At 36.3% G+C, this 13,430-nt stretch overlaps 1 protein-coding gene across 2 annotated transcripts in view; it reads left to right on the forward strand.

Annotated features, from left to right (window-relative positions):
• The window catches only part of SLC4A10 (solute carrier family 4 member 10), a 187,896-nt gene that overhangs the window by 42,220 nt on the left and 132,246 nt on the right, over window positions 1-13,430 (forward strand). For both annotated transcript variants that reach the window (XM_042952554.1, XM_042952553.1), the window contains exon 3: window positions 7,997-8,135. The gene's annotated coding sequence lies outside the window, so the exon portion shown is untranslated. The remainder of the gene's footprint in view (window positions 1-7,996; window positions 8,136-13,430) is intronic.

Raw genomic sequence — 13,430 nt, forward strand, 5'->3', positions numbered from 1 at the left:
GACCCATTTATGAATATGAAAGAAGTATGATCATTTGTATGATTTTTGTAACTGTTACATTGAATGAATACTACATGTCAGATTTAATCATAAAGTCTTTATATTTATTCAGTGGGTCTGATTGTTATTCTGCTCTCCAGTGAAAACTCTGGTGGACTCCTCAGCTTTTCTAGTCACTTTTAGGTAACTCAAAGTCCTCTAATCAGTAATTAAAATATTTAGTCTCATGTAATGGTGAAAATTTTGAACTTGCTTTAACCCTAAGGCTTTTCCCCCTTCTCTTGCCCAGGCCTGCTGCAGTTGAGGAAAGAGGACGTAGTTGCTTTTTTCTTTTCTCCTACCTTGAACTTCTCCTTCTTTCAGATGTTCATTCATAGTCCTGACTTTGGTTTCTGATCCTTTCAGATTTGGATCATAGGAAATGAGAGAACCTAAGGGATTTGGGCAGGAAAGTTCTTACTTAACTCGTACTATTGCAAGCTGATTTCACACACTCTAGGCTTAATAAGGATTTGAATTTACTCATTGTCCCCTGGAGGGTCTCTCACCTGCACTCTCTTCTGCCTTATTGCTTATTCCTCCTAATCCCCTAGGCATTCAGCTATAGTAACAGATCCTCTCTGCTAAAGTCTTGTCTCTGCTTCATGGCAGCCTCTTGGACAGGATCAAAGATAAGTCCACATTCCACATTCTCTCTCTCTCTCCTTCTGTCTCTCTGTCTCTCTCATGTGTGGCCCATATATGATTCACAGAAAATATACATACTCCCATTGCCTTGATAATACTGGAAGAGTATGTTACTAAAGCAGCAATCTCAGCCATCAGCAGCTAGGCAGACTGTGTTTCTCAGGCAGAAATCATACCCCAGTTCATTGCAGGGGATATATCAAGCCCTTCTGATGCCCTTGGAGGTCTACTCACTTTGCTCGAGGAAGGGGTAGACACCCCTCTTCCCTGCCTTTGTAGGGGAGCAAGGAGACTTGGAACTCACGTTACAGCTTTCTCTGAAAAAGTCCTCTCCAAAACGTGTCTACTGTTTTCAACTTATGACCTTTTATAGCCTTACTGTGGGTGAGGAGTTAGATAAGTAGGTTTTCAGGAACATGGTTTATAAATTCTGCATGTATTCTTATATCCTCTTTGGAGAGAAATACATATTGGCTCTTAGTGCTTCAGCTGAAATATTATTTTATTAATCTGTTACCCTATAACAGAATGAGCAAATTATCATTAATAGCAATAAATACATTATTTCAATTATGTAAATGAAGTAAATGTAGGAATCTAAATGAGCAGACTGTATGTAATATTAAAAAACATGAGCAAAATTTTAAAGTTCAAATGAAGGAAAATATTGATCTGCAGAGACTGGACATGAATTTGAAACAGAACCATCAAAGTGGTCATTATTTCATAATTTCATAAGATAGATTATCTGAATATTGATTTACCTAAAGTACACAAGGATAAAGAGGAAGAAACAAGGATAAAGTAATTCAGAAATGCATAATGGTAAACATTTCATATTGCGAATCTGCTCCCTTGAGCTAAATGTCATAGTGCAAGAGGCTTGCAGTCTTCATGACATTAAGGTCATGTATGTAAAATGCAAATTTTACAATTCACTTCTGTCATTTTACTTGTTATATTGTTATGAAAAGTACATTTCTCGACATATCTGTTGACTATTCTCCAGAAAGTGCCTGAAAAATAGTGAACTTGGAAACAAAGCCTACAGAAAGGAGAATATTTTCATTCATTATTAGGAAAACTGTACTTTAGAACCTGGTATTAATATGTGAGTAATTAAAACAATATAAGTAACATAGGTAATAATAAAAAAATGAAACTTTGCTAGGGAACTTGCTTGTTTACAATTACTATTCTATTAGTGGTTTTCCTCTGGAAGTGTAACTATGTAAGTTTGATTTCCTTAACTAACAATTCGTTGAAAATATAATCTCTATTCCAAATGGAAACAACCTGTTTATTTCTGATAATATATGTTCTCTGGAATTGCAGTGCTATTGAACATTCAACTAGCCAAATCCTGTAGCTGCTACTTAGTTCTCATCATTGATTCTATAGCATCTGACATTATTGACTTCTTATTCTTTTGAAATCCTTTTCAAACATGGCTTATGTTATATTATCTCTCCATCAGCTCTATTCTCTATGAGGGCAGAGATTTTTTTCTGTTTATATCAGTGTTAATTCACTCCTTAAATAGTACCTGACCTATGGAAGGTATCCATTAAATATGTTTGTTTAATGTGTCAATTCTTTTACGTATCTATTCCTTTTCTGATTCTTTTGTTAACTCCTTTTCCTTCTTCCAAATTTTTAAGCTGATTACTCCCCTGATGTTGAGTCTCTTTCTATCCCTACTCTTCTTTCATTTTTGAGTACTCATTCATTATAATCATATGACTTCTCTGGTTGAATGCCACCCATGTCTCTACCACTGACCCTGCCCTTTTTTCCACATTCAAACCTCCAACTGCCCTATGACCATCTTTGTATGTTTGTCCCAGAGTCCCTTCAAATTCAGCGTATCTGAAAGTTTTTTTTTTTTTTTTGAGCTCTCCGCTTGTAATACAGGTTCTCATTTTGACAACCCTCTTTTTCCCTGTTTTGTTTTTTTTTTTTTTTTTTTTTAGAAATAATTGACACACATTACTGTGTAAGTTTAATGTATATAACATGATGGTTTGATTTACATATATTGTGAAATGATTACCACCATAGGTTAATCAACACCCACCCTCCATCATCTCATGCAGATAACAATAAAAAGATTAAAAAAAATTCCCCTTGTGCTAAGAACACTTAGGATCTACTCTCATAACAACTTTCCTAAATATCATACAGGAATGTTAACTATAGTCATCATGTTGTACATTACATGCCTGGTACTTATTCATCTTATAACTGGAAGTTTATACCTTTCAACCACCTTCTTCCAGTTCCCCTAGTCCCCACCCCCCTGCCCCTGGTAACCACAAATCTCTTTGTGTGTGTGTGTGTGTGTGTGTGTGTTTGTTTTTTGTTTTGATTCCACAAGTGAGAGCATACAGTATTTATCTTTCTCTCTCTGACTTATTTCACTTAGCATAATGCGGTCAAGGTCCATCTATGTTATAGCTCTTTTAATCAATGGCACTACTATTTTCTCATTCTTCCTGTTTTAAACTCTAAATCTATTTTGATAGACCTATATTATCATTATAACACACCACTAGCATCAATCATCATCAATAATACTCATATAATGCTTTATAGTTTGAAAAGCATTTTTGCATGCATAATTTTCTCTCTTAGGACTTGTTCCTACTTTTTTCCAAGAGACTAATTTTGACAATTTAAAATATTTAATTTATTATTGTGCAACACATTTAAAATTACGATCAAGATAAATGTAACTAGAAGTACAGAGTGCTATGAATTCGGAAAACAGATGCCTAACTTAATTGTTTGCATACGAATGTGCTTATATGCGTGTTTCTGCGTGTATTTTGCAAAGCTGTTTAGGTAGGCTTGCTGAAGTATATCACATCGAAGTAGATGCTGAACGATACATAGGAGAGCTAGAGGAAACAGTGTGTGCAATGACCCTGTCATGGAAAGGAGCATGGTATTTTTAAGAATCTGAAAGAAAGCTAATGTACTCTGAATGGAATAACAAGGCAAAGAGTGGCAGAAGACAAAGCTAATGAGATAGGCAATTCCTCACCACAAACATTTATTTATTACTCAGAAAGTATGATGCTATGTTTTGTATTATATGTATATTTTCACTTTTGACTTCTGAAATCCTCTCAATTGTGATCATTATAACCTAATCTTTTAAATAACTGATTAATTGGTTTACTTTCACAAGTGAAATATTTAATATTATAGAATTCAGTAATGACTTTGCGTTTGTTACTGATTTACTCGTTCTTTTGTGTTTTACAAAAATATTTGAAAATACCAAATGTTTTGTTGGAATAACATTGAATTTATGAGACAGTTTTCCACTATTGAGGCTTCTCATTAGTATATACTCATTCATTTATTTAGGTCTACTTTTATATCATTTAATAAAGTTTTATAGTTTTCATTATGAATGTATTACATATTTTTTAATTCATTCCTAGATAGCCTTGTATTTTTGCTTCTAAAGTAAATGGAATTTTTTCTACTAGATTTTTAAATAATTTTTACTGCAATATAGGAATAGAGTGTTTTTTATATTTTGATTTTGTGTCCAGCAACCTAGTAAAGATCTCTAGGTAAGTAATCAGATAATATTTTAAAAATATAAACCAAAGAGGAAATGATGAAGGCAAAATCCCTAGGCATCCTTTTTTTTTTTTTTTTATAATCCTTAGAGAGTAAATTAAAGAATGGATAAATAAAGTTGGGAATATTAAGAGGTATAAAGATGGTAAGAAGTTTTATAAGGGCTAGTTTCAATTTAGCAACACAGACTCCAAAGATGTTTTCTGAGAGTGACAGATCCTTGGAGAATTGTCTCCCCACAACCATATTCACGGCCATGTTCCTTTATATCTTGTGAGCAGAGGCATTGACTGCCTTTGTGCCTTTCTTTTCAAGGATGTCAGTATAGTGAACAGACTTGGAAGATAGAGATAGTATCTCTGTTTACTGTACAGTTTAGTAAACATCATGTCTTCCTATGAGACAGAGGTCAGGGAGGCTTACTGTCCCTTAGGAAGGAGTTGGGTCCCATAACATTGGCCCCCTCTTATAACACAACCCGTTGTTTATGCAGCATCTCTTGGCTCTTTGCAAATTCTCCTGTGGGAATTGTGGTTGGAGTACCAGTACAAATGATTTTCATCTGATGAATGCTATTGTTGTGAGTGATAAACTATGTTTTGTCTCTAGGAGTCTCCTGTCTTTTTCCAGCATCCATAAAATGTCAGGGTAAATGCTAACACCCTTCACAGTTCTTGACAGTTTTGGCAATGAGGAAGGGATGCTGACAGAGACATGGATGTTTGGAGGACGAAGGAGGAGGGCATCAGAGCTGATTCATGGGATGACTAATGGATTGAGAGAAGTCCATTGGGATTGGTAGCAAACTTGCTGATCAAATTGTAAATCAGTGGAGCAATAAATATTCCTTTACTTTATTGCCTGTTTAAAGGAGGAATTGGGGCAGTGTGAGAGGATAGTTGTAGGCTGAGAACCAGGGAATAAATTTTAAAACAGCTGCCTAAATGGTTGGTACCAACCCTCCTTTAGGCAAGGGGACTTCCTTGACAAGCTTCTAGTCAGTCTCAGGTTCGTCCAATTGTGACAATTGGCACAACAAATTTGCATTTCTTTTCAGACAATAGTTTCAGAGATATGTACTTACACTGAGCATGAGAGGGAAATTCATCAGCCCTATGTACACAAATCAGGCAAATCATGAGAATGTTGGCTGGCTTTCTTGGGAAATGGGTAAAGTGGGTTGTGCAATGCTGGTTACAGGAGAATGGCAATAGTTGAGCTGTTGTTTAGCTCAGATTCCTCTTACGGTCTGCCATGCCAACTTCAGATCATTTGGAGATGGAAGTAAGAGTTCTTGGAATTTTCTGCAGTAGATCTTGTCTGCTACAAGAGAGCTTTGACCCTGTCATGAAGATTTCCCTAAAAGAGACAAATTCAAGGGGAAACCACAGATTAGGCACCAATTAATATTGGACTCCTACCGTACTGGATTGGGTTTATCATGCTGATATAAATGACCTGCTAAAGAATGAAACACTCACCAAAGAATTTTAGGTAAATTCTTGTAGTCAGCCTGCAGCCCTGGGAAAGTCCTGGAGCCCTTACATGGAAACCGGGCTAGAATTTAGGAGATGTTATCTTGATAAGAGGTCAGCAGATGTCTCTAATCTGAGGTTATCGTGTTGCTCTTCCACTCTGATCAGTTGATTCTAGATACGCCATTGTGGCCCTTGAAACTAAACTGTGTTATGTTTTCAGCTTTTTGAATCATTTGAAGTTAGATAACATGCTTTATTTTATCCCCAAATTCACTCAAAAATCCAGTGGACCTTCCACAGTCCCTATTACCCACCAGCATCTGTTATTGTTAAGTGTTGGAAGGACATCTTCAAAAATCAAAATGAAAAGACTTCTGACTCTGCCTTCCTCCTTTCCTCCTAGTCCACGTACTACATATTAGCGAAGGCAGTTTGGTCACTGAATGTGGCTCCCCCCAGAAAGGGATAATTTACTCTCAGCCACTTTGTGGATAGTGATCAGGAAGAAAGGGATTAATAACCTTGCTTTGACTATCCAAGATTCCACCAAGACCATTTCTGGATGTGATATATCATCCCTTTTCCCTTATAGCAACCTTAGTCCATCCTGATTGGTACACTCTCTGAGTGGTAGTCCAGCTAACAGGGGGCCTCAGGAATTCAATACTTAATTCTGGTTTAGGCACTTAGACATTCTTGTTGGTTTGACACGGTCCTAAATAATAAGTATAATCACCACTTGGTTGAGTATACTGCTTGCCAAGTCTCCCTGCAGTGGCCCAAATGAATTCAAGTGGAAGGCATAAATTTTTATAAATTTTATGAAAGTTCCCTTTTCATTTTTACTTTTTACCCTTTCCAACAAAAGGTCTGGGTGTGAGTAGGGTGGAAAGAAGGTGAAGGTATAGCTTCTGGAGATGAACACGTTTAATGGTACCGTGTGGAAGTGAATTTAATGATCTTCCAGAATTTCTCCTGGAGCATTCCTCATAAAGAAAGATACCTTCATGTGTCTCTCCCAATCTGTGACAAGATCCATAAATATAATTGACTGCTGTCCTGCCATTCTCTGCTAGGTGACTCTGCCCATTGTTTGTATTATCATTGCTTTTGAGCTTAAGAAGTTTATCAGAAATGCAAGGATGTTCTCAGTGCCTTCATCTCCCACACAAAAACCCTAATAACACCTTTGGGTGTCTTCCCTACCCCCTTTTCTGTAGCGGTCGCACAGTGGAATGAGTAAATGCCACTTCGTGGGTAGCGTAGGCAAACAGATCAGACTGGACTAACTGTTCTCATGCAGTGCGTCTAGAAACAGGGTCTAGATCCAGTTATCTTAACCGAACTGGAAACTCTAAGGCCAACTAGCAGGACTGGAAGCCTTGTAGAAAACACCGTCAATCTACGTCTGCCAAATGATGTAGGTCCCTTCTCCAGAGACCCTCAAATTGTGAGCAACATGTTCTTTCCGGGAACACCATGTACACCTTTGAGACTGTGTGTCTTGTGTCCAAACCACGCATTATTTTACTCCCCTACCAAGAACGTAGTGACTCGCACCGTAGTCATGGTTGAGAGATCTTTGAATGTTTAAGCAAACACCACCAGTAGATGATATCACACTCGGATGATTTTGGATTTAGTTTCTGTTTAGATAGCATTCTGGAAATGGTAAAACCATAGCAGTGGAGACCAGATTAGTGGTTGTCAGGGTTCGGGAAGGGACAAAGGTGTGACTAAAAAAGAGCCTCACAAAGGAGTTCATGGTGAATTACATTCAGCATAGTTTTAGTATAAGTGAATTTTATCATAGCCTGTTCTAAATATTCCCATAAAGTATAGCATATATGATGAGAGAAAATGCATGTATGTGTGTGTGAGGGAAATATAGAAATAGTTTCTATGATTAATGCTGTAAACAATCCAAAAATAATCATAACATTTAATATTATTTTGAATATATATATATATATATGTATGTGTGTGTGTGTGTGTATATATATATATATATATATATATATAACGTATCTACATTTTACATATTTTTGCTCCCAAATTATACTAGACTTCAGGTAATGCTAAATTTAGTTTTAATTTACCAAATCTACCATGGATGAGTGTTGCAGGGGGCGGGCAGGGAGATGTGAGTCTGGAGTGGTGTTGGAGTTGGGTGACCAGGAAATTTTAAGCTTGAAGTCATGGTAATGCATACTCACGTCTCTGGTTTTCTCTAGACACGCCATCACAACGAGTACAGTTTATTCTTGGAACTGAGGATGATGATGAAGAACACATTCCTCATGACCTTTTCACAGAACTGGATGAGATTTGCTGGCGTGAAGGTGAGGATGCTGAATGGCGAGAAACAGCCAGGTGAGGATTTTTGCTGAGCGGGAAGGTATAGGAAATAATTTTCATGCTATTGGAAAAAAGATTTGTAAAGCCATGGTTTTGCAAACATTCGTGAGTGCTGTCGATTTCTGAAATGGCTCATCTGGCCTGGGCATATCCTATAATGGGATATGGGTCAGAATGAGATCTGAAGACAGCAATTATAGTAAACAGTGATGCAGAGCCAGCAACAGCTGCAGCCTGAAAGATAAACAGCAGCATAATTTGTGTGTCATCAGGAAAACAATAAGAATCTAAAAGTAATTTATTTCTATCTTTTCAACTGCTGGCCTGTGCCCAAACTAGGCATATTATATGATAATTTGAGTGTGGGGCTTTTTTTTTTTTTTTTTTTTTTTTTTTAAGAAAGGGAAAGCATTCTAAGAGGCTGTAGGTATACTGGATTTATGTACTATTTGGTGAGGATAAAAATATTTTGTAATGTGTTTCTAGGATATGTGTACATTTCAACATAGGTGTTTTTTCAAAATAACTTTTTACAATTTTATTTAAAAAGTTTATTTATTTATTTGGAGAGAGAGAGAGAGAGAGAGAGAGAGAGAGTTGAGCGCATGAACAGGGGAGGGGCAGAGAGAGAGGAAGAGAAAGAATCCCAAGCAGGCTCCACACTGTCAGTGCAGAGCCTGATGCTGGGCTCCAACTCACCAATCTTGAGATCATGTTCCGAGCGGAAACCAAGTGTTGGACGCTTAACCATCAAAGCCACCCAGGCACCCCTAAGTAAGGTGAATTTCTAGCAGTGGAACTTATGTACCAAGAACAGCAGGCTTTTAAATTTTGATAGAGATTGCAAAATTGACTTTATAAAATGTTTTGGTAATTCATACTTTTATGAACGGTGTATGAGAGTGCTTATTTCCCTCAAACCCTTGCTGGAGTAAATCATTAAACTTTTAGATTTTTTTTTGCTAATTTTATAGATGAAAAATAAATCTTATTTTAATTTACATTTTTAAAATTATTGGCGAAATGGAACATCTTTGCATATGTTTTAATTTTTTTCCTGTGAGCTAACTGTTCATATTTTATGTCAAACCATTGTATTATTTATTTGCCTTTTTTAATGCTTAGTGATATGTTATTCTGTATGAATTACCTTTTTTAATGAAAAAATCATGTAATCATTTTCTTTCTGAAGCTTTATTATATATTTTAAGTAAAGGACTAAATTTGAAGTAGTTTTTATATGACATGGTAAATTTTAAGATTAAAAACCATCCATCTTATTGTTTTCTTCCAACTGCATCAAAAACTAAGTGCTTTGGACTTTTTCAAATATATAATATGAATGCTTATCTTTGTTATTTGATGACAGAAAACCAATATATGATAATCTTATGCACCAATTAGCATTATAAATTTTACTCTCTCATGACTAAAGAGTTGTTGAAAAGGAATTTAAAATGCGGAGGTGCCCGGGTGGCTCAGTCATCTGACTGTGGCTCAGGTCATGATCTCACAGTTCGTGTGTTCGAGCCCCACATCGGGCTCTGTGCTGACAGCCCAGAGCCTGGAGCCTGCTTCGGATTCTGTGTTTCCCTCTCTGTCTCTCTCTCTCTGTCCCTCCCCTGCTCACACTCTAGCTCTCTCTCTAAAAAGTAAATAAACATTAAAATATATAAAATAAAATGCAAACCTCCCTGTTTAAGGCTAGACACATCTGTCTTGACCTGATTATAAGAAATGCTAGCTATTCCTGGATGGCAGGAAGAAGGGCGATCTATTGGGTATGATGACTAGGAAGCTGTTGTTAGTTTGAGTCTCCTTATTGCTGGGAAGTACTTTTTGGAAGCATTTCTTTTATATTCTTTTCTTTACTCTCATCCTACATGATAGAGCTGAGAAGTAAGATTGGAATGTGTGTTTTGTCAGGAGTAACTCGCTTATTCTTAAAATGATTGGTGATTTTTCACCTTCCAGATAAAATAGTGATCTGTTCCTTTTAAGCAGTAACTTCCTTGCGACTTGCTCACTCTCATGAAATATCACAATGGCAGAATGAGACTAGAATGTAGCCCTTTCTCTTTAGCATACTTGAGCAGGTAGGATTTTATCATGCTCTCATGGATTAACCTGAACAACAGGTTTATCCTAAACCACCAAAATGTATTGTTGTTCATGGGTAAAGAACAAAAGAGTTGATCCAGTTAATTATTAGCATTCTCTAATGTTATTCAATAGGACCTGTGTTCTGAGCTATCCTTCTAGAACCTTACGTATGGTGCAGCTATTTGAGGTTCAAGGAGACATCTGATGAGCAATCAAAATAGCAGCAGACATTGAAGAGGAGGGTAGATGAATTTTGGCGGAGACACAATACATCAGGGAAGTACAGAGTGTATTTATTGAGGGCTTAGAAATGTAGTGGGTTTTAAAGTAACAGAATTAATTTTGTTCTGGTTGCCCTAGTTCATCTAAAAGGACTAATTTTAGTTAATTTAGGATTCCATCTAATTTTCAAAATGTAATTTAATTCTAATAAGTCATTAGCATAAATATTTGAAGCCCTTCTTTCTTTTGATCAGTATTCTGGGGGGATTAATAATTTTCTACCCTAATAGTAGAAATAAAAAGGATATTTTATCAGCACATTGCACCTGTCACATATCACAAATTGAATAATTCATGCCCACTGCTGTTGCCAAGTAAAACTTAAGCAAAGTTTTAGATTTTGAAGCTAAATTTTTGAATCATAATTATTTAATAAATGTTTGTGAAAAACAGCTGTTCACTTTTAAAAACCCTAAAAGAAGCCATATGACAAGGGCTAATGAAATCAGCACAATTCCAATGTCCTGCTTATAGATAACATATAATGTTATTAATAGAAAAGCCTGCAAAGATACCACAGATGTGCAATTATGAAGACAACATGCTTGACTCACTGTGGTTGCCCTTTAAAAATGCTTCCCACAAATGTGCTCAGAAGAGGCAAAGCAGGGGGTAGCAGTTGGCCTCTGATACAGACATGGCAGTGTCAAAACGGATTATTGCATCAAAACAATTTTACTGATGCTCTGAAAGCATTTGATATTCAAAATTAGGAAAGGTTTAAGTCATCAAGATTTTTCCATGAGATATGAGATGTGAAGATAATATGGATTAAGAATAGCTAATATTGGGGCGCCTCGGTGGCTCAGTCGGTTAAGCGTCCGACTTCGGCTCAGGTCACCATCTCGCGGTCCGTGAGTTCAAGTCCCGTGTCGGGCTCTGTGCTGACTGCTCAGAGCCTGGAGCCTGTTTCAGATTCTGTGTCTCCCTCTCTCTCTGACCCTCCCCCGTTCATGCTCTGTCCCTGTCTCAAAAATAAATAAACGTTAAAAAAAAAAAAAAAAGAATAACTAATGTTTCTAGGTTTGGATATCTTTCACTTCCCCTTTCCCCTTAAAATAGGCACTTTGTGGTTGTTGTTATGTTAATATCTAGCCTCCACCCTAACCTTGTCCCTCTTCCACCGTCCGTAGCCTTAGCCCTACCCAAAAGAGGATGTTTTCTCTTAAGAGTTCGTAACTTCTCCCCAGGCTACAATTTTGGTTGGTATTTTATTTTCTATTTGCGTAGAATCAGAGAATAAAAATTCTTAGGAAAGTTAAAAGGAATTAGCGGGAATAGAATAAACGGGAGTTAATTTCTAAGGAGAACATCTATTTCTAATTTGCAGAAGAATTTTGTTTTGTAGATTTTTAATATGAGTGTTACAGAAGAGATTATCATCAACTTAATCTTCAAAGAATTCATGAAACACCTATTTTATATTGTTGTTTAGTAGAAAGAGATTCCAATGTGTTAATCATGGATGAGAACAGATCCAGACACACCATAGGAAAATCACATAATCTCACAGGGTTTAAGTCCACCCCCTCCACAGAAAATGTCATGCAATTGGCCTACAATTTTGATTTTTTTTCATTGTTCATTACGTCTCATTCATGCCTGTGAGACTCTTGTTTGCTGTAGTTTGCTATTCAAACAAATGTCAGCTGAGTTTATTTGAAAACTGGAATAAATTGCAGCACTTTAGGTCATTAACTGCAATCAGGCATTTTGCAACTGACTACAAACCTACAAATCTTTAAACAGGATTTGGTGTGTTCCCAGACCTCTTAATTCCTATCTTTGAAATATGAAATGGAATAAAGAAACAGAAAAGAGAAATACACTTAGGGGTGTGTGTGTGTGTGTGTGTGTGTGTGTGTGTGTGTGTATAGAGAATATATGTATATAATATAAAATATAATTTTTAACATAGTCTTTTAAAAAACATTATTTAAATAGTTCTTAAAGCTTTTGACATCATTCTGGAGTTGGCCTAAAGCACTGAATCTTGAAATGTTTAGAAACTTGACACTTGTCACTTGTGAGTTTCTTTTATGGGAAGTATCTTATGCTTCTTCCTATTTTATATTCATAAAATCTATGGCCATATCAAATTGTCCATCCATTTATTTTTTTTTCTTAACTACCAAACTGGAATTCCCAGAGACTCCATTTTTCTTTTCTAAAAGACCAAGCCTCCAGTTTGAAGGAAATTATTCTAAAAGAAGGAATATAACTTTTAGATAGATTTGTTTTTAAAATTTCTTTTCAGATAGATCAATGGAACACATAAATCTAAATGTAAAACATAAAGCTATATAAATTTGAGAGAAAAAATATAGGAGAATAGAGAACTGAGAAAGACCAAACCATGTATAGCTACCTGGATTCTGACAAAGGGCAAAAGCTATTAAATGGAAAAAGGATGGTCTCTTCAACAGTGTACTTGAATAATTAGACAGCTATAGGTTAAAAATTAATAATATTTCAATCTAAACCTCAGAGTGTATACAAACTTAATTCAAAATAAATCATAAATCTAAATGTAAAACATAAAGCTATACAAATTTGAGAAAAAAAACAGGAGAAAAACCTGAGGACTTAGGGTGTCTATGATGAATTTCTAGACATGATATTGAAAGCACAATCTATAAAAGAAAATATTCATAAATTGGACTTCATCCAAATTAATACATTTTGTCCTGTGAAAGATCCTGTTAAGAGGATGAAGACAATGGGGCGCCTGGGTGGTGCAGTCGGTTAAGCGTCCGACTTCAGCCAGGTCACGATCTCGGGGTCCGTGAGTTCGAGCCCCGCGTCAGGCTCTGGGCTGATGGCTCAGAGCCTGGAGCCTGTTTCCGATTCTGTGTCTCCCTCTCTCTCTGCCCCTCCCCCGTTCATGCTCTGTCTCTCTCTGTCCCAAAAATAAATTAAAAACGT

Source organism: Panthera leo, chromosome C1 (genome assembly GCF_018350215.1).
Source record: "Panthera leo isolate Ple1 chromosome C1, P.leo_Ple1_pat1.1, whole genome shotgun sequence".
Taxonomy (NCBI): domain Eukaryota; kingdom Metazoa; phylum Chordata; class Mammalia; order Carnivora; family Felidae; genus Panthera; species Panthera leo.